Below are 20,636 nucleotides of genomic sequence, written 5' to 3' on the forward strand. Positions count from 1 at the left end.
ATAAACCACACACACGGTTCCTCTGTGTTCATTACTACCTGCTGCTGCAGCCTGCCCTTTCTCAGGCATCAGGGTGCAGTGCTGCAGCTCAGACCTGATCTAAGCTTCACACACCTGTACCTGCTAATGTTTCTGTGAAGAGGCTTCGGGTAGTACATGTTGTGATGTGACATTCTTTAAACAAAGACTGTCTGCTTACAGAGAGACGTGTTAGCATAGGCAGACCCAGCCGGTCCACCTGAGGACAGGAAGTGAGCGTGCTCTGTGCCTGATATTTCAGGAGGGAAATAGGTGAGTAATCAGCTTGTGACCTGAACGCTGTCACCACCAAACAGTCACTGAGTCATCCACATACAGAGGTTAGTAGAACACCAATAAAAAACAGCATGAAACACAGACTGGGTCCTCTCTACCTGTCTCTCGGGTGGTTTCAGGTCTGATGGCAGACTTTTCATCTGGATTGCGTCTCTTTGTTTCTGAGTCAGTCTTCAGCATTTGTCCCCCGTATGTTGGGTCTCACAGACTGTTACCTGAGCCTTAGCTCGCCATGATGGAAGGAGGGGCAGGAAAACCTCACATCCCTGACCGGCTGTGTGAGCCCTGACACTCTCTCTGTCAGGTGTGTCACAGGTTAAAGAGTCAATGTCCACTCTCTGATTACACTCCTCACACACTCAGAGTGGACAGTTTTCACATCTGTCTACACACCCCTCACTTACACTTACACAAACACACAGACATTGCTAACTCACTGACTCTATTGGTTACCTGATCACTCCAGTGTTCATTTCGTTAACGGAGACTTTAATGAAAAATGTATCACAGAAGCTGATAACTCTATCCCTGGGCTGCCTGCACCGGCTTCACTTTCTTCCCTTATAAGACCTTGACAACACGTCTGAGCATGCGCACGTGCAGCGGTGCTTGTCAGAAGATCACGAGAGCGGGTACAAACCTTTATTATTACGCAGTCTATGGTTCAAACACAAGATTATAAACAGTAAGAAGAACAAGGGTGGAGCTGAAAAGGCGAGAAACAACAGAAGAAAAGCATCAGATCGCTGCGTCTGATGGCCACACGTGGCCACGTGTGCCAAACTTAGTAACTTTTTCATCGAGACGAGCAGCTGGAGGAGAAAAAAAAAACTCTGGATGGAGAGGACAAAACAAGTAAGGCAAGATGTTAGAGAAAATATATCCCTGCCTGCAAACCTTCATCCAAGTTAATGTGTTGTTACAACGTAACACTAAATCATCCAAGAATAGTGTTCCAACATCCGTCCGGACGCTGAGAGGAAGTGCTGATTTGTAATACAACACTTTATAAAAGTGGTCACTGTCGCCATGACCACGTCAACTAACAAGTTAAAGAAAAAGAGAAAAAAGAAAATGATTGGCTCATAACAGTCGAACCTCTCTCAGCTCTCACACACACACCTCCACCCCTCCCTCCTGCTGCACTCTCACACTCAGTCTTTCCTGTTGCCTTCACTGACTTAGCACTGTGGGAACAATGAACATCCACACACACACATGACTAACAACAGAGCTGTTACAGTACAATGTGACACATACCTGAACAGGTGAACCTCTCTGTCTGTAGCCCCTCAGCAGCAGCAGCAGTTACACAGGAGGAGGACTGAGACCAGTTTACAGAACTTTACACAGTTTTCAGGACGTTTTTACAACAGTTAGGTTGTTTACACTGTATCTGACTAAAATCTTGTAATATTTAGTTGACTAAAACAAGACTAAGACCAAAAGGTTTCAGATGACAAAGTATGACCAAAACTTTATTTTGCGTGATTCAAAAGACTAAGACTAAACCAGAATTTGCTGTCAAAATTAACACTGGATCGCTCACCTGTTTTCTGTCTCACCTCCCTACCTACCACTGCTCACATGTGACCCAAACTGTGGCCCGGGGACCTGTCTGACACACACACACACACACATACACACACACACACACACACACACACTGGTCTCTGCCAACATGCAAACCTCTCCTCAGCTCTGTTTCTGAACCATGACAGTAGAGCTCACTTTTTAACGGCCTACTTTTTATCTTTTATTGGATTCACACCCCGCCCCCTCCTCCTTTCCCCTGCAGTCATGGTGTTATCATGATTTATAGAAGAGTCCATTTTGTTTCCAGTTCCAGGACGCTCAAATCAAAGAACCTCTGCAGTGCTTTATCTTGGTTTATTGGAGCGCTGCACACTCCCCTCCTGGTCACTTAAACGTATTTAAGTGTATATTTAGATAAAAATAGTCTCTGAGCCGCAGATTTCATTGTTTCTGTGTCAGTGATGAATCTGTGTTTGAGAGGAAGAAGAAAAATACCGACTGGGCTGCTTTCTCATTTCCTCTGAAGACAAAAGAAAAGCCCTGACTGTGGAGGAGAGAGGATGACTCCCAGCCAGCCCATATTAACACCATGGAGTCCACCAGCTAAACTACATCCACCATCCATCTATAAAGGCTGAGAACAGACAGGTTCAGGCTAGCAGGCTTTGGACGGACATGCTTAAGCTTTGGACAGACAGGCTGAGGACAGACATCCTAAGGACAGACATGCCAAGGACAGTCATCCTGAGGTCAGACATCCTGAGGACAGAGGTGGTTTCAGAAAACCAGCAGAGCTCTGCTCCTCTCTCAGGTTCCCACAGTCAGGAGGTGAGTACACTCAGAGAGAACAGTCAGAGCAGCTTCGTCTGAGGCAGGTAACAACACCTGGCTGTCTGTCAAAACAAACAAAGGCAAAGGGAGCTCCCTGCTGCTCCTGAGGATCTGCAGCCGTCTGATGATCCATGCTGCCAGGGCCCCAAATAAAGGAACAATGGACTCACTGCTTTTATAAAATAAAGGAGCTGAAACAGAGAGCTGGGCCCATCACTGAGGCTCATCTGAATGAAGGCAGACCAGGTCAGCCCTCAGGGTACAAGACCACGAAGAAAGATTTGTAACTAGTCAGTCCAACATCACTGAGGACTGACTTAAACCGACACAGACCAGAAGAAGGACCAGAGGACTGACTGGAACCATCACAGACCAGAGGACTGACTGGAACCATCACAGACCAGAGGACTGACTGAAACCATCACAGACCAGAGGACTGACTGAAACCATCACAGACCAGAGGACTGACTGAAACCATCACAGACCAGAGGACTGACTGGAACCATCACAGACCAGAGGACTGACTGGAACCATCACAGACCAGAGGACTGACTGAAACCATCACAGACCAGAGGACTGACTGAAACCATCACAGACCAGAGGACTGACTGAAACCATCACAGACCAGAGGACTGACTGAAACCATCACAGACCAGAGTACTGACTGAAACCATAACAGACCAGAGTACTGACTGAAACCATAACAGACCAGAGGACTGACTGAAACCATCACAGACCAGAGGACTGACTGAAACCATCACAGACCAGAGGAAAGACTCAAACCCTTAAGGGCCAGAAATGTACAGAAGTGTGAGGTTTAGGGTGTCTGACAAGTATGAAAAAGGTATGAGGAAAATTATTAACACTTTTTTTTTTAGATTTTACTTTTGCTCTATTTTGTATATACTTGTTTTGAATTAATTCATGGCTAAACATGATCATTTTATCATCATTTTCATTGTTTTCATAAACACATTCTCATCACTCTTGTCATTTATATCATGAACAAAATCTAATTTTAATCCCCTCTAAAAATAAAAAAAAAATTAAAAGAAAAATCCTGCACTGAGTGGCAGAACCTGCAGCTGAATGACTTGTAGCACTGTTGTCGCATTTACTAGGTTTTCCTTCTGTCTAAATCCCTGCTTGCGTTGTACGTCGCTTTGGACAAAAGCGTCCAATTGAAACTATAAACTGTAAATTAAGTGTGATCGTATCTGATGTCGGCTTAATTTGTTGACTTTCCTAGTTTGCACTTAGTTTATATAACTTTCTTGTGATGAAAGTAATAAAACTCATCAGGCTAAAGAAACCTTGACCTAAGCCATCATCAAACCCCAGAAAAGCACAAAGTAACTCATCAGCTATCTGGTCAGTAAGAGTTGGCAGGTTAACATTAACATAAGGGGCTCTAATTTCGTAGACCAGGCGCAGGCGCAGGCGCACCTGCCCTGCGCCGGCCTTCGCCGTGCGCACAGGGCGTGACTGGCGCACTTTGCAAGTTTCCTGCAATGCCAAGAGAGGCGCAGTACAGGCGCACATCAGCGCAGAGCTGCGCGTCCACGCCTCCCTCCGCGCAAATGGCAGAGAGGGAGGAGAAAAGCCGTGAGTGGGTTTAACACAGCCGAGCATTGTTTTCACCAATCAAATGAGCGCCTCTCCTCGCCTTTAAATGCGCTGCGACTGAGTCGCAGCATCTGATTGGTCTGAGTGATCTCCAGCACCACGGAGAGAGTGTTGGTAGCGGAGACCGTCAGAGCCGCTCTGCCTGCAGCAGGTCAATGGACAGCGGGGCACATCGGAGGACACGACGCGCGTCACCATGTGGGCCAGCTCCTGGGACAGATTTAATCTGTTCCTTTGTCATTATTCGGAGTAAAAAATGAAGAGACAGTTACACAGCTGGCTTATCCATTCAGAATACTTTTGATCCACCTGCACTCTTGGTTTGTCATCGCCAAATAGCAGAACCTTTGGTGATATACTGTAAACTCTCCCAGTGTCTCCACCTCATCCTCCTCACAACAATGTACTCCATCTTTTTAGATCAGGTTAAAAATAAAGACTAAAACAGAGAAATATGGGAAATCACGGGTAAATCCTGAGTGACATGCATTTATTTCGTCTCTTTTTTTCTTCGTCTTTTCTCTCCCTCTTTTCTTTGAATTAAATGAAATGAGAACCAGATATATACTCAGTATCAGATGTTAAGGCTGTTTATTGTTTAATTGTAAGATGTGCATCAAACTTCCAGCTGCCGTCAGGTTAACTTTCCATTATGACAAACTGCTTTAATCTGACATCAGATGTGACGGGACAGTTAATATAGATATAAATGTATATGCTGGTTCAGACAGTTACATTAAATAGTGATTGCTGTGATTGTTTACTGCATTAAAATGTGCCTGACACTCTGGAAACCTGCCTCTGAGGCTTTGATGACATGTGCGCACATGTGCGCCTGTCACCAAATTACAGCTGCGTGGGGTGCGCTGCGCCTTGCGCCGAGGATAGACCAGGTTGGAGCTGGCGAGCTTTCAGTGCACTTTTTTGGCACGAAATTGTCACTGCGCCAACAAGAATCTGCTGTCAACTCCCCCTGGCGCACCGTCACACCCATCTCTGCGCAGACGGTCTACCAAATTGTCAAATTGGCAGCGCACGGCGGTGCGCCGCACGAAATTAGCACTGCGCAGGCTGCGCCAGGCTTGCGCCCCCTGCGCTGCGCCACGAAATTAGAGCCCTACGTCTTTATTCAGGACCGTCCATCTGTAAAAAAATGACACCATAAAATAACATTAAAATACTGGCAAACCTCCTGCCAGTACTTTACCCTTGTTTTACAGCAAAGACTTTTTGTTGTCATGCCGTTTTGTATCTGTGAGTGAGGAAGAAACACAGCGGATATGAGACCCTGCTGTAAATTGAGAGGTTAGACTGTCAGGGGGACACAGGATGTCTGTGCTCCCCTACGCGAACCAGCCCTCTGTGCTCATCTGCACAGACCAGCTATCTGTGCTCCACAGGGCATGGGCATGTACTCACTGATTTTCTGGACAGACAAGACAGCAGGTCATTGCCATGGAGCAGAAAACGTCTGGTCTGTGCCATTTAGAACACAGACAGCCGTGCCCTCTGTGTAACATCTCAATGTTCAGCAGGCTCTCTTATCCACTATGTTCCCTCCTCAACTCATGGTTACAAAATTCCATCACAATAAAAACTACTAGCTTAAGTTGCATTTTATAGTTAACCTAACAAATGATTTTGTATTAACTACACTCAAGGTTACTGCCATAACATGAGTTGACTGAACAAAGTTCTTTTCAGCTTTAACAACTAAAAAATGTATGATCTATTTTGAAGCAATCAGTTCCATAAGTTTGTTCAAGTAAAGTCAACAAATTACATTTTACAGTGTAAAATTTTGTATCTATCATTCTCACCATTATCATCATTCACATTATTCCATCATTCCAATAATCAAAATTATTTTTATCATTTCCAACATAAACATCATTTTCATTATTTACATCATACTCATCATTAACGCAGTTCTCATCCTTTACATTATTCTCATCATTAACATCTACATTGTTCCAGTCATTGTTTTCATCGATACAGTATGTACTAACTCTTGTCATCATTAACGTCAACGTCATTCTTATCTTTCTCATCATTTACATCGTTCTCATCATTAACAACATTTTTATTATTGACATCACTTTTATCATTCTCATCATTAACATTGCTATTATAAACATCATTCTTATCATTCTTATCATTCATATCATTTAGATTGTTGTTATTGTTAGCCTCATTCTCATCATTAACATCATTCTTATCATTCTTATCATTTACACTGTTCTTATTATTAGCCTCACTCTCATCATTAACATCATTCTTATCATCTTATCAGTCTCTTTCAAATTGTTAACATCATTTTCATCATTAACATTGTTATCATTTACATCATTGTTATCATTCTTATCATTTACATCATTAACATTGTTATCATTAAAATTATTCTTATCATATTTATCATTCTTATCATTTACATTGTTGTTATTGTTAGCCTCATTCCCATCATTAACATCATTCTAATTAACATTGTTATCATTGACATCATTCTTATCATTTACATTGTTCCTATTATTAGCCTCATTCTCATTATTAACATCATTCTTATCATTAACATTGTTCTTATTAACATCATTCTTATTGTTCTCTTCATTAACGCTGGACAGGACAGCGTGTTGCATCTTCACAGAGAAGTCGCAGGGTGATGTTTTCCCAGCTCAGTTTAGGGACCGAGCTTGTCTGTGTGTAACGCGACAATGTACAAATGACATCCCGTCAGGTAAATTACATACATAAAACAAGGCTATTCATTTTGTTAAATAACAAAAAACAAGCTACAGACCTGGTTTATGAGACAGGAAATTCTGAATCACTTCTGCTGTGATCTGGCGCTGTATGGAAAATAAAATTAACTCGACTTTTAGGGGGGACGGGCGCCTTCATTAGGGAGGGCAGGCCACCCCCCTATACAATGGTAAGGGAAACACTGATATTAATGTTATCGTTCTCATTATTAACATCATTTTATCATTAGCCTGACAGGGCAGATGGATTGTGGAACCATTGTTCTTACTGAACAGAAGAAAAAAGAACAAGCCTGACCTGAAACACAACACACAGAATCTGTGCGTGTGTGTGTGTTTGTGTGTGTGTGTGTGTGTGTGTGTGTGTGTGTGTGTGTGTGTGTGTGTGTGTGTCTGTGTGTGTGTGTGTGTGTGTGTGTGGGTTGGGGGGGGTTCATATTCAGCTCTTTGGTCACCACAACTCTCAGTTTAACCTCCATCTGACTTAACTGCTCCACTCTTCAGCTGCTCGTGTGTGTGTGTGTGTGTGTGTGTGTGTGTGTGTGTGTGTGTGTGTGTGTGTGTGTGTGTGTGTGTGTGTGCGTGTGTGTGTGTGCGTGTGTGTGTGTGTGTGTGTATGTGTGAGTGTGTGAGTGTGTATCCATGGTGTGTATGTATGTATGTTGTGTGTGTGTGTCCCTCTCTGCAGGCTTTAAACCCTCCTCTCATGTTGCTGCAGATTGAAAGTGTCCAGCGTTTTATTTCAATGACACGCTGCCTCACCGGGCTCCTCTCTTCTCTCTCCTCACCGGGCTCCTCTCTTCTCTCCTCCTCCTTCACTCTGTGTTTGAAGACAACCCAGGCTGGAGGATAAGAACGCCGCTTGCTTGCTGGCACTTTTCCGCCGGCCTGATTTGAATAAAGAGCTTTGAAATTAAGTGGACAGGCCTGTCAGAGAAGCAGCGCCGTGCCTTTAAGAAAGCCACCGAGCCCGGATAAATCATTTTGATTGACAGAGCCGGAACGTTCCGGAGAGCTGGTGATTTAATTGAGAGTGCCAGGGGGCATCTTCAGGGGCCAGGTAGCAATGCTCACCTTTGATCTGCTGCAGCCGGCTCCCCGTGGTACCTCTGCCCGGGCACCGAGGGCCAGAGGGCAGACGAACAAAGACGATGGAGAATGTGTGAACCCCGCTCCTCTTCCTCCTCCTCCTCCCTCCTCAAACACCAGGAGCAGAAACAAAGAAACAAAGCTGTGAAACGGCCAGCTAAAAGTCTGCACATGATTCCCTAAGTCAAGTCTTTAGTGACAGGAAGGGTTCACTCACTGATAGCGAGAGCGGGAGGGTTGGAGGAGAGGGAAGAGATGAGGCGAGACCTTTGACCTTTAATGAACCCTTTATTAGTTCAGGTTTTCAATCCCATAAAACAGTATAAGGGGAAACACCTCATCATTTCTCGGGGTGTTGATGAGTAAAACAAACAAATAAATAAACAAATCACTTATTTTTCATCAGAAACTGAGCATGACGGATTCCTGAGAGACATTACACAGCACATTTTGAATTGCCCAGGTAGAAAACAAACTCCTCTACCTCCGACATCATTTTATAATAAACTCTGTGGTGATTTCCGTGCGGAGTGTTGCTCCTTCTCTTCCTCCTCCCTTCTCTCATGAGCCTCATGTGCGACCAGGCCGCGCCGGCTCTTAAGCTCTGGCCTGAGTGGAGACCGGCGCCAGTTTATTGCAGCTTCCTTAGCGGTGTCAGTGCTCTCTCTTGTGATAAGTATTGCCAGTGAATTTCTTAAGCTGTATTCCTGTTACCCTGCCACTGACGCCGGCTTTTCTCTCCCTCCTTTCCTAGTGCCTCCTCGCCAACCTGCAGCAGCCCAAACTGACATCCACACAGCCACAATGGTTCTTCTAAACCGTCACAGAATATCACTGGCCAACATGGACCCATGGGCTGTCAAAGAGGCCCTCAAAAACCAAGGTATACTCATCGGGCGCCACAATAAGATGCCCCAAGGCTTGATGAAGTCACTACAAACCCTTCACCCTGAAGAGCCTTTTGTTCCCCTGCTTGAGCCATATTCTGGCGATTTAGGTCCCTGCATTCATTTTGAGTTAACCTGGCCATTAGTTTTTGATCTTCAGCCTTTAAGTTACCCTCCAGACAAAGCTAAGATAGCTTTTCTGGTTAATTTGCTGCACAGTTGTGTCACTAAGTGGGCCACCACTTTGTGGAGCAGTGCCTCACCTGTGTTATCTCCTTTCTAAGGCTTTTTCTGCCGAGCTTCTCCTGTGTGCAGCCACTAAGCCTTTGAACATTAACTCAACATCAGTGGATCCTGTTCCTTTCACTTTGTTTCTCCTGGTGAGTCACATGCTCATCTTAGCTTGGCCTAGCAGGAAATCACTGAATGTAGAAAGGGACTCTGTGGATTGTATAGGTAATTCATTCATCATTTGGGCACAACAGAGGAGAAGAGTCTGGCTACAGATTTAGAGCCGCACTGGGCTGGGAGCACCAGGCGTCTTTCACAAGCAGAGCGTAGTGGGCCAGAAGGAGTGTAGACCTGGATGAGGGACCCCAGGTAGGCAGGAGCCATTCTTATCAATGTTTTAAAAGCCAGAAGAAGAGCTTTGAATTTGATTGGAGCTGCCACTGGAAGCCAGTGGAGAGAGATTAACAGCTGGGTGATGTGCTGTTTTGGGCTGGTTAAAGACTAGACGTGCTGCTGCATTCTGGGTAATCTTCAGCGGTTTAGATGTACACACAGCAAGGCCTTCTAGAAGAGAACTGTAAGAGTCAATGCGTGATATCACAAAGGGCCTGTACCAGAAGCTGTGTGGCCTGTTGTGTCAGGTAGGGTCTGATCCTCCTGATGTTATCGAGGGCATATCCACAAGACCGGGAAATTGTGGCCACATGAACCTTAAAGGTCAGCTGGTCATCAGTCAGGACACCCAGATTTTTGGCAGAGTTGGTGGCACAAGTTGATTGGAATTGAGCAGGACACTGATGTGTGGTTGGACTGGGGATGAAATTAACCAGGCAGACTGTCCTGTGCCGTGCCACTGAGTAACAGAGAGAAGCAGCGGCCAACCTGGGACACTGCGAGCAAAGGTGACAGAGGGTTTCCTCAGCCTTACAGAAAACACACAGACTTCCAGTTCTGGGGTCAAAGGGTGCCACATGTCCCAACCCTCCATGACCCTCCAATGCAGATCAGCAGCTTCTCTATATTTGTACAGGGACCCACCTTGACCCTGGGCACCCACCAAAGATCTTCTATTGAGAGCCTTAACCACCACACAGTGTAAGCTCTTCTTGGAGACTTAAGAGAAGTCAGACAGTTTGGGTTTTACCAAAAACAACAGAGCTCCATCCTCTCCATTCTCTACTGCAACCCTGATGGACAGAGATGAGAACCCAGATGGTCTAGCTGGTATGTTCTCACCGGTCTTCATTCCCAGTGCCACCCTAAAGAGACTTGGTAGTTCACCCATTACCTCCTCCTTCAGTTTTTCCTGCAGGGGCAGTGACTTAATGCCAGTCTCTTGGCTGAGCCTGGCAGTGGGCTTCCACTGCTGTTATAAGTGCTCTCTGTACACTCAGAGTTCAACAACCTGCTCTTTACCAGTGGGTTGTGAAAATGAGGTTCTCCCGCTACCTTATCTTTGTCAAAGGTTACGCCATCCACCCTGCCAAGCAGAACACGCGCTGTCAGAGTCCATGTCTGCTGCCTGTGGTAGACCATTACTCGGCTGCAGAGGTCCACCAGTCCCTGGCCTCCCTCCGTCACAGGTAATGAGAAAACCACAGATCTAGTCTTCCCCAGAAGAAATTCACCAGTATCCTCTGGATCTCCTCCGGGTCTCGTCCAACAATGAGTCTAGAGGTTCTACAACATTAAGCCGGTGCCAGAACATCAAGGCTGCCAGGTTAATCACAACCAAAGCCCTCCGCCTGTAGGACAACTGGGGCTGGACCCTGGACCCCACACTCAGACCAGTTTACCTTAGCAGATGAAGCCTGTTCATACAGAGTCAGTTCCTGTTTTAGATGGTTGATATCACTTTGACTTTTTAAGGATTGTGACATTGTCAGCGTAATTAACAGTGATCCACTCTATCAATGTCTCAATCTAGGAAAAGATTGACTGTTATTGTCCGTTCAGGCACACAACAGGTTTGAATAAAATGTACATCTGTCTCCAAACTCCCCTTCAGCCTGTTGGAGAGATTTGTCCATTTGGAAGTTTGAGATGAATCAACTGGTTGTGCTCTCTGACTTTCCTCTCTAAGTTAAAAAAGAAGTGAGTTGGAGCATCTGTAACTCTTATGGTTGCTATTCTGGTTTTAATATTTACACCTTTTGCTTTTTCCTGTTGAAACTTACCTGACATCTTCTTCTTACTCTACCAGTCCCTCTTGTTGCCACCTGCTCTATTAATTATCTCATTTTTAAGACTCAGATCTCTTTCTCCAGGTGCTCAAAGTATTGTCTTTCAGTGGTCTTTATGTGTCTTCTGTATTGTAGACAGAAAATTTTGATTGGTGTTTTCCCAATCTCCCACCACTGAGCTAGACTATGACCCCATTTCTCCTTCCTTGGTGTACAAAAATGTATTTCTCCTTTTCAAACAATGTTACTTTCATTGCTTTCATACTTCTGTGTGTCTTTTATGTTGGCGTTGCTGTTAACCAATAAATCCATTAAGGGGCAACCCAGAGTCAAAAGTTGATGACGACAACAAACTAAAAAAAAACATGCTAACTGTGGAAGAGGTATTGCTGATATACCGTCCACTTGTATAACAGACAAAAATGGGGGCAGGAGATTGTGAGGCTGTTTAACACTGCCCCCACAGTTTCCAGTGGTACTGCTCCGTTTGGTCCGTATCCATAAGCTTTATGTAAACAAGCAGAAATACGGATGAAATGAACGCAGACCACAGACAGAACCCCGTGTGTGCATTTTGTGTATTTCTGGGTTTTGGATTCTCTTGTCTCACTTCTATTCTTGTGTTGTGTTTTTTTTTTTCTTTTTTTGTTGTTCTTGTTGTTTTTTTCCTTCGTGTTTCCTGTTGACTTTGTTTCCACCTGTGTTTGGTTTAGTTCTTCATGGACCATTTTCAAACCACCCCCCTACACACTCTCCCTACCCACTACCCCTCCGTTTGCGCGTTCTCGCGGAGGGTCCGCCACATTAAGGGCCACCCCTAACCGACCTGCGGGGCAGGGTAGTGGGCTATAAAACCCTCCACAAGCGAGTCAGCACAGATGCCGACTCGCTGAGCACGTGCAGCGCTAAATTGTGTCCGGTGTCAGATGTAGATGTACATGACACTAATTAAGGCCTGCCTTGCATTTGTTCAGACAGTTCATGTTTATTTGAGTGATTAATATTTACAGGGACTGTCTCAAAAACAACAGAATTCATTCAAGCGAGAGTGGAACATGAAAAACTCTTCAATAAAAAAAGAAATGCAGCCAAAGAAGCGAGGGGGTAAGTTTCTTTTGTCTTTTCTGTTTTGCTTTTTTTTTTTCTTTGTTCATCAGTTTCCGCCTGAGAGAGTGAAGTTTCTGTCCCAAAGCTGTATTTATACCCTACACCCTGATGAAGTGAACTTCATTCAGCTGCAAGTATGACTCTGTGATGGAGTGCACTCCTTCATAGAGGGGGATGTGTAGGGAGAGGTTTGAAAAAGGCCCCCAGTGTTTCCCTCTTTTGATAGCCCTCATGTGTTTCACCTGTGTCTTCTTTCACACCTGTGTTTAATTGTTCCCCTGTTAGTGTGGGGTGCATCTCCAAGCTCCAAAGTTCCATCCATCCTTCCTCAACTAGCGTTCATTTGCATCTTAGTCCCTCCCACCAGAGATGATGGAGAGACACGAGGAAATGAAGAGAGGATGGAGGAGATTCATTTTTAGAGCAATGAGACGTCCTCTCCTTCAGAGCGTCACATGAAGAGACATGTTTCATTGATGATGGCATCAGCTGATCACCTCTGGATCATCTGTCAGTCAGCTCTAACAGCTGTTTGTGTGTCTGGGCATGTGCGCTGAATTTTTTTTTTTTATCATTATTTTGAGTTTTATTAAACAAAACCTTTTTGTTTGATCTGCTGTTGGTTCCCCCACTTCTTGTTTCCTGCTCCTAATGATCCATGACACTGTCAGCATTTTTTAAAATGCCACAAGGGACGATGGGCCTCATTCATAAACAGTGTGTATGCACATATTTGTGCCTGAATCTACTGACCCTAAAACCTGACTTTACCACAAATCTATGAATGAAACTCCCCTTACGTCACATGAAGGACAGGATGAAGGATTGAAAAGCTGTGAAAAACAATCCAAATGTCCCACCTCACTCAGCAGTTCAGACTCAGTGCTCAGACTCCTAGCATGCAACAGCTAGAGGAGAAGAGAAAATGAGGTGGAGGAAGAGAAGAGAACAGGAGGTTGAGGAGGAGAAGGGAGAGAGGAAGAGGAGGAGAGGCGGTAGAAAATGAGGAGAAAGGAGACGAGGAGGTAGGAGTAGGAAGTTGAAGTGGAAAAATGAGAGGGGAGAGGAGGGGGAGTGAGGAGGGGAGAGCATCTTCTGACAAACTGTGTTTTATTTCCTTGGTAGAGGAGGAGGAGTAGGAGGAGGAAGAGGAGGAGGAGGTGAATGGTTTCAAACAGGAGGAAGGATTAGGGAGCGAGAGCTTAATGAAAAAAAGATCCACAGTCTGCGGACAGGCCTGTCACACACACACACACACACACACACACACACACACACACACACACACACACACACACACACACACACACACACACACAGAAGTCCTCCTTAAATCCCATCAGCCTGCTCTCCTCTAACCTGTCCTCTATCTCTGCAGCTGTCTGTCTCAGTAACCTGCAGACTCTTTCTTATCACTCTCAGGTACGCCAGGTGAACTCCACAGGACGGGTTCCACCTGACACCAGGTCCACCTCAGCCCTGGTCACTCTCTGACTCGGAAATAAGGTTTTTATCTTCAGTGGATGTTTGGTTCTTCACCATCAGACCTTATAGGATCAACATGAGGGACCAGAGTCTGGTGGTTCTGGATCATCTTCGTGTTTAAAAAACAGTGAGTCAGCTGATGAGACCTGATCCTGTTGAATCTGAGGAAACCAACGTTTGGTTCTGGAACATATTTACGGCTCTGTCCTTTACCATCAGCCTGTAAACCTTTGTGAACCAGCAGACCAGTTCCTGGACTGAAACAAACTGAACTTTACCTGAGAACAGAAAACCAGAGGTGATCATTACAAAATGAAAACACTTCTACTGACTTTCCTCTCCAAGTTAAAACTCTTTACCTGGACCTTTGTGTTTTCTCTGGTTGCTCTGGTCTCCACCCATGCTCAATGAACGTTCATCTCCTGCTCTCTCCTCTCTCTTCATTGGTCAGCAGCTCAGTTGAAGGACCACTGCCACTGAACAACCTCCTGACTGCTTCCAGGTCATTGATGGTCATTGTCAGCCCAGACCCAGCACTGACTAGCTACTTCACATGAGTAACACAGCCTGAGTGTCATGGCAGAGGGTGTGCGCCACATTGGACCCAGCTCGCACCTCCTGCAGCCTGTGACATATCCGTCTGATTTCTTCACCTCCATGGCTTCAAACTTCATTTTTCTTTGACTGCCACTTTTCTCTCTCAAACTCTCCAAGGTGACAACTCGCTAAATCCTCATCTATAGAAGGAGCTTTGCTCCTGTTATCAATACGCAGTCTTAGGAGATCACCCACAACACGCCGACTAACAGCATGTACACGTAGCGCTGGTTATTTGGGATCTTTGTAGATCAGGTCCTGTGTGAAGGTTTGTGGTAAATAAAGGTCATCTATTGGTTAATATAAACATGAATGTGTTTTTGTTATGACTTGATATTTGTGTTGAAGCTTAAAAGCAGAGAGTTAAAGAGTGTGCTGCTCTCTGAGCACTTCACACACACCTGGATAATCAGACTACCTGTGGAGCTGCTGGAAACCTGGATGCTGACCAGTGGTGTAGTCAGTTTTTTTGTAGAAGTGTGGAAGTTTCATTTTTACAGTGTAGTAGACTAATAAAATAATAATCACAGCAACGTTTAATGCTATATATATATATATATATATATATATATATATATATATATATATATATATATATATATATATAGAGAGAGAGAGAGAGAGAGAGAGAGAGAGAGAGAGAGATACATATGTATATATATATATATATATATATATATATATATATATATATATATATATATATATATATATATATATATATATATATATATTTATAGATAGATAGATAGATATATAGATATGGATATGTGTATATATATAATGAAACACTTCGTACACGTTCACAACCAGCCATAAAAACAGACTTTTACAGCATTATACCAAGGGGCAACATCCGGTTCGTAGAAATGAAGCCTATGCGGAAGTGCTAAAAGTCGCTGTTCTCGAGACGCCGCTTGAGGCTGGCTGCAGAAAGACCGGAAGTTACATAGACCCCCAGCCAAAAAAACGGACTTTTACGGCATTAAAAAGCATATTTATAGCCTGGTTCAACAAACGGCTTGGGTCTGAAACGTTGACTTCACCATCGGCACACACTGTGAGGGGGGTGAATTTTTTTCTAACATTTTCCTTTTGATTATATCCACATTTATCGACTTTTACCATATTTGGATAGATGAGGGCGTGGTTGACTTGACTGACAAGCGAGCGTCTATTAGCTTTTTTGCTCGGAGGCTAGGTTACAGATCGTGTAGTTGAGCTTGAACTGTTTTCATCATAAATGAATCCTAAAGTATCCTGCTGTGCCTTGGAATGTACTGACAGACTGTCCAAGAAGTCGGTGCTGCAGCTTTTCTGGTGAGTAATTCGTTTTCTATATTTTTTGTGTTACGTTATTAGCAGGTGTTAGCACGTATACGCTAGCCGAACCGGCCGGCGAGCAGCTCTACGCCTATGCCGTAGACTGCTCACGGCCCACGGCTTATGAGTTGAGCTTGTTAGGCTAACCCTGTGGCCTTGGATCGCTTTTAATTGCCGATCAAGTCACACATGCAGGCTGTGCTAATGGAAACCTGTGATAGAAAAGCATACTGACATGTGTTCGGATTTAGATGTAGAATAATTATTTTTTCGCGGTTGTTAAAATGTGAAGTGCAAAGCTACCGAGTGAGATAATTTCAAGTCCACCACATGATCATTGATCTGATACTGTGAGCGTCGATTTGTCCAACAAAAAAAAATATCAACGAAGAAAACGGTCCGACTGATCGATCAGTATATTTTAAATTCCTGAAAAGTATGATGCCATAATTCAATAGCTTTCATTATGAGAATCTGAGGATATATTGGTACGTGATTTACAGTCTATGAGGCTACGTTGTGTTTTGAATTACACTACAATAGCCTTGAAATACTTTGTGCTGCATTTGTTAAAACTAGGGAGAGGCCATAAGAGAGGCTCTTAAAAACAGACTAAACAGTAAGTACAGATAGTGTGTGCTGTGTTCTTCGGCTATTATCTGTGCCTGTAGGTGAATCACAAGTTTCGTTCGACAGATACACAGAGAGCTAAATAGATGACTGCAGTGAACTCCAAGTGGGATACATTGTGAAAGCAGGACATCTCACTACAATGAAGGGGACGATATCTATTCTCTGAGTACAGCTTAACCCTCAGGTGTGCAAAATATGAAAGCCAGTGCCCAGACTTTTTTCATTATCTTAAAAATTCTCCTTGGGCTTTGAAAAAATATGTTTTCATTAATTTTTTTTCAAATATTTGATCTTTTCAAAAAGTTACAGACATGTTTATGCCAGTGAAGTACATGTGTCTAAGTATTTAGCATAAAAGGGTATGAACTAAATGTAAAAATGTTTTGGTTAATCGATGAATAATTATTTATTTCTATTATGCTATTCAAAACATTTTAACATATATGCACACATTTTCTTTAACTTTGTGCAATATATATTTCATCAAAATCAAATCCCATGCACTAAGAAGAATGGCATGATATAGACAGACTGATATGCAGTCCCACCATAAAAACCATTTCATTTTGAGGAAAATGACTTTAAATTGCTGCTGACTTCAGTGACCATTGTGCGCCAGTAGCAAGGTGCAACTGCATTACAAGATTCAGGTCTAACACTGCATGTTGGAATCTCATCTCTTAACTCTCATGTGATTACAGTAGAATTTACAACACTATTTTGATTGCAGGAGAGATATCTTGAAATAAAATGAAGTCATTGTGAAACATCCAAAATACAAAATCTCAGTTGTAATTGTCAAAAGACATGTAATTAAGGTCAGCTTGCCTGTATTTTGATGCACTTGTCAATTTTCTTCTAGATGATCCAGACAGGCTGAACCAGTGGGTGATCAACATGAGAAGGGACAACTGGACTCCCAACGAGGCCTCTCGTTTGTGCAGTGAACACGTTGAAAGTTGTCACTTCAGCACTGACTCCAGGGTACAGAGACCTTATTGGTGTAAACTGATTAAGTGATACCCAAAACTAAATTCTAAATTATACTCACTATATCAAAACTAAGGCATAAATGAAGATGAGCATGTTTTATAGTGTAATTGTCAGTGTACAAATACTTATCAAACCAGTCATTTGTGGGGAGTTTTTTTGTCATAGAGAGGTAATGGTAGGGTAATTGCTTTCATACATAAAATCTCTCTCTTTTAGAAATATCTTTTTTTCAGATGAGAGTGATGAATGACGCATGATTCATAATTGAAACTAAGCCTCTAAGTGACTTGAATGCTCTGTTAGTAGTTGCAGCATTTTCAGTGTTGATGATATTTGTGACTGCAAAACTTTTTGAAGTTAATTTCTGTGATTTTACCTGTGACCTACCCTGTGTGTCTGTGTTTAACCTCTAGTGCCTCCTTCAAGCTCCTGCCCTGCCGCCCTTCGTCCACACTGCCTAGCTCTCTCTGTTACATCCTCTGTGGATCTGGATCTCTGGACTTTGGATCAACATACATCTTGTGCAATAAAACCCTTAAACTGCTCTCCTTGATCCAATTGAAAGTGTTTAAGAAGGTAGTATTAGTATTTTCTTTTGGCTTGTTAAACTAAACATACTTTTAAGGTAAACTTGTGGGGGTTCAAGACTAGATGCTGACTGTTAGTAGATGTATTGACTTAATGGATAACTAATTAAAATTCTGTTGTAATCAGGGATATTTGCTAACTAAAGACTTTTTCAAAACTCAATGGGCCTCCTTCATTTTTCTTAAAATCATCTCATGCATTGCTGTCATTGTATGAGAAATGTATAGTTAGTGTTGTAATGTGATAGTAAGAAGTGTTGTTTGGACCCAAGCCCAGCTAAAAAAAGGCCAGAAATGTCTTTGGATGAAAGAAACTTAAACAGATACAATTTCAAAACAAGGCAACAGTACTGTAAGGGAAAAGGGAAAGTTTTTGTACAGTCTGGTTTAAAAACAGGTCTGACCGCAGATGAGCTGCAACTTGGTGCTCAGGTGCGCTGTTACCTGATGTACAGGTGAGTATGTCCAAAACGGTGGTGAGTGGGAAAAATACTGCGGCCAAGTGGCAGAACTGTGAAAGTGTCCACAAACACAAATCAGGTTGATAGAATTGCTTACAGTAGGATCCAATATCTGATTGTTACTAAATTCCCATTATCACAGCCAGACAATGCCTGTGAGCTGGTGGAAGGACATTATTATTTAAGCTTAAAAACTATGTGCAGCAGGCAGGTATCTTATTCTTGATCTGAGACATTTTATCCAGCACCTGATCCACTGTTTTACTTCTGCTGTTAGTGCACATATTTTTCCAATGCATTATTCCTTTTGAATCTTGACTTTGATCAGAATGTTGTTTAAAAAAGGGCTGTCTTTAAACCTAACTTACAATTTGGGGGCAATAGTCATCAGTTATTCTGTATAGAAAGGTAACTCACTCCAAACAGAAATATAATGCTTTCTTATTAATGTCCCGTCACAGAAAAGCTTTGTGTTAATAAAGCCTTTTCAATGAGTGAATGAGTTGATAGTTCATGCTTTTGAGGGTATCTGAAGCCCAAAACTTGCTGTCAGTAATTAACACAAAGTGATTCAAACATAACAATAATTTATTCAGTGCAAACATATTTTTAAACTGTTGTAACAAGAAACAAAACTGTACAGACTAACACAAACTTTAAAAAAATTACTTCAACACACTGGCTTGGGAACAAAAAGTCTTAAAAAATGAAGTCCATGTATATGGGCTAAAAGTGTCACTTCTTTAAAAGTCTGGTTAAGACTGACTGCAGACTGGAACCCAGCACACTAGCTGTGAGAGTCAGTGAGAGTCTCACGAAGCCTGCCAGTTAGGTCTGCAATCCATACTGTGTCAGGAACAGATACAGACACGAACATGAAATAGTTTTGGAAAGATGAAAAAGCACAGAAAAAAAAAGTGACATGGCTTTGGATTCTTTTAAAATTTAACCTGAAACTCAACATTTGAAATGAAAGTGGTGGACTATCAAATAAAAAGTTCCCGAAGACCAGCTTCAAAGGCAGAGACAGTTCACTGTGTTTTTAAGACACTGTGCTAATGTATTTTAAAAATATATAATTTCCCCTAGGTGTGAAATATCTCCATCCCTCAAAAATAGTCCGGGGCTGTCATGTCTAATGTGAGGGTGTTCAAGAAGCACACCACTATTTATGAATTTTCTGCTCTTTTCCATCTTTGCTGAGTTTTAACGTTCCACTGGCATCTCTGGGTGATGCCAGACAAAATTATTTTCATGTCCAGGTGCTGGACACGGAGCTGCTGGAGGTCATCTTTCATCCCAGGTTGCTGCAGGTGCCACAGGTGGTTCAAAATCCACAGGGATGGCGTTTGGAGGGCAGGCAGCCATGGCTTGTTCCTTAGGTGTATAAGGGAAAGTAAAAATATATATGTTAAGAAAGAGATTTTTTTAACTGTCATGTCCAAGTAATTACCATACTTTTTGCTATTTGAGTACCAGTTTTACACAGTCTTTGGACTCCTTTGTGGCAAAACCACAACTGTATAATATTAAATGCATTGCAGTATGATGTACTTCCTTATTTAGTCACATAACTTTCATCTTATTATATATTATGCTCCCCTGACAAACTTTAAAAAAGAGCAAGCACAAGCACCGCATAATTACAAATACTACTCTTACAAAACCTAAACTTTATGTAATTATCATCCACTGGTACCCAAATCAAACACATATCAATGTGATTATGAAATTTTGAATTTCTTTGATATTAACCATTTCATAAGTAATGTAGACACTGAATCATACTTTAAAATAGTAATCTAGTAATTTTTCAAGCTAGGAGTATGGTCAGGATAAGTATATGGTCAGGATAATATCTAATTACTGTCATCAATTTTTACTATACTTGTACACTAGAAAATAACTTGCATGTTTAAATAATAAAATTGTATACTGACATACAAGATGACAGTTTCTCACAACTTTCCTAAAGTTTTGGCTCAACTTACCT

The 20,636-nt window shown here is 42.6% G+C and overlaps 1 long non-coding RNA gene across 1 annotated transcript; it reads left to right on the plus strand.

Moving 5' to 3' along the window:
• Positions 1-15,611: 15,611 nt before the first annotated feature.
• On the plus strand, positions 15,612-18,517 carry LOC141806571 (uncharacterized). Its single transcript, XR_012599780.1, has 3 exons — positions 15,612-15,966; positions 17,465-17,586; positions 18,009-18,517. It is a non-coding gene; the product is annotated as an uncharacterized LOC141806571 (long non-coding RNA).
• The last annotated feature ends 2,119 nt before the right edge of the window (positions 18,518-20,636 follow it).

The sequence above is a fragment of the Halichoeres trimaculatus genome, unplaced genomic scaffold, assembly GCF_033239565.1.
Source record: "Halichoeres trimaculatus isolate MK-OKI-2021-1 unplaced genomic scaffold, fHalTri1.1 fHalTri1_scaffold_17, whole genome shotgun sequence".
Taxonomy (NCBI): Eukaryota; Metazoa; Chordata; class Actinopteri; order Labriformes; family Labridae; genus Halichoeres; species Halichoeres trimaculatus.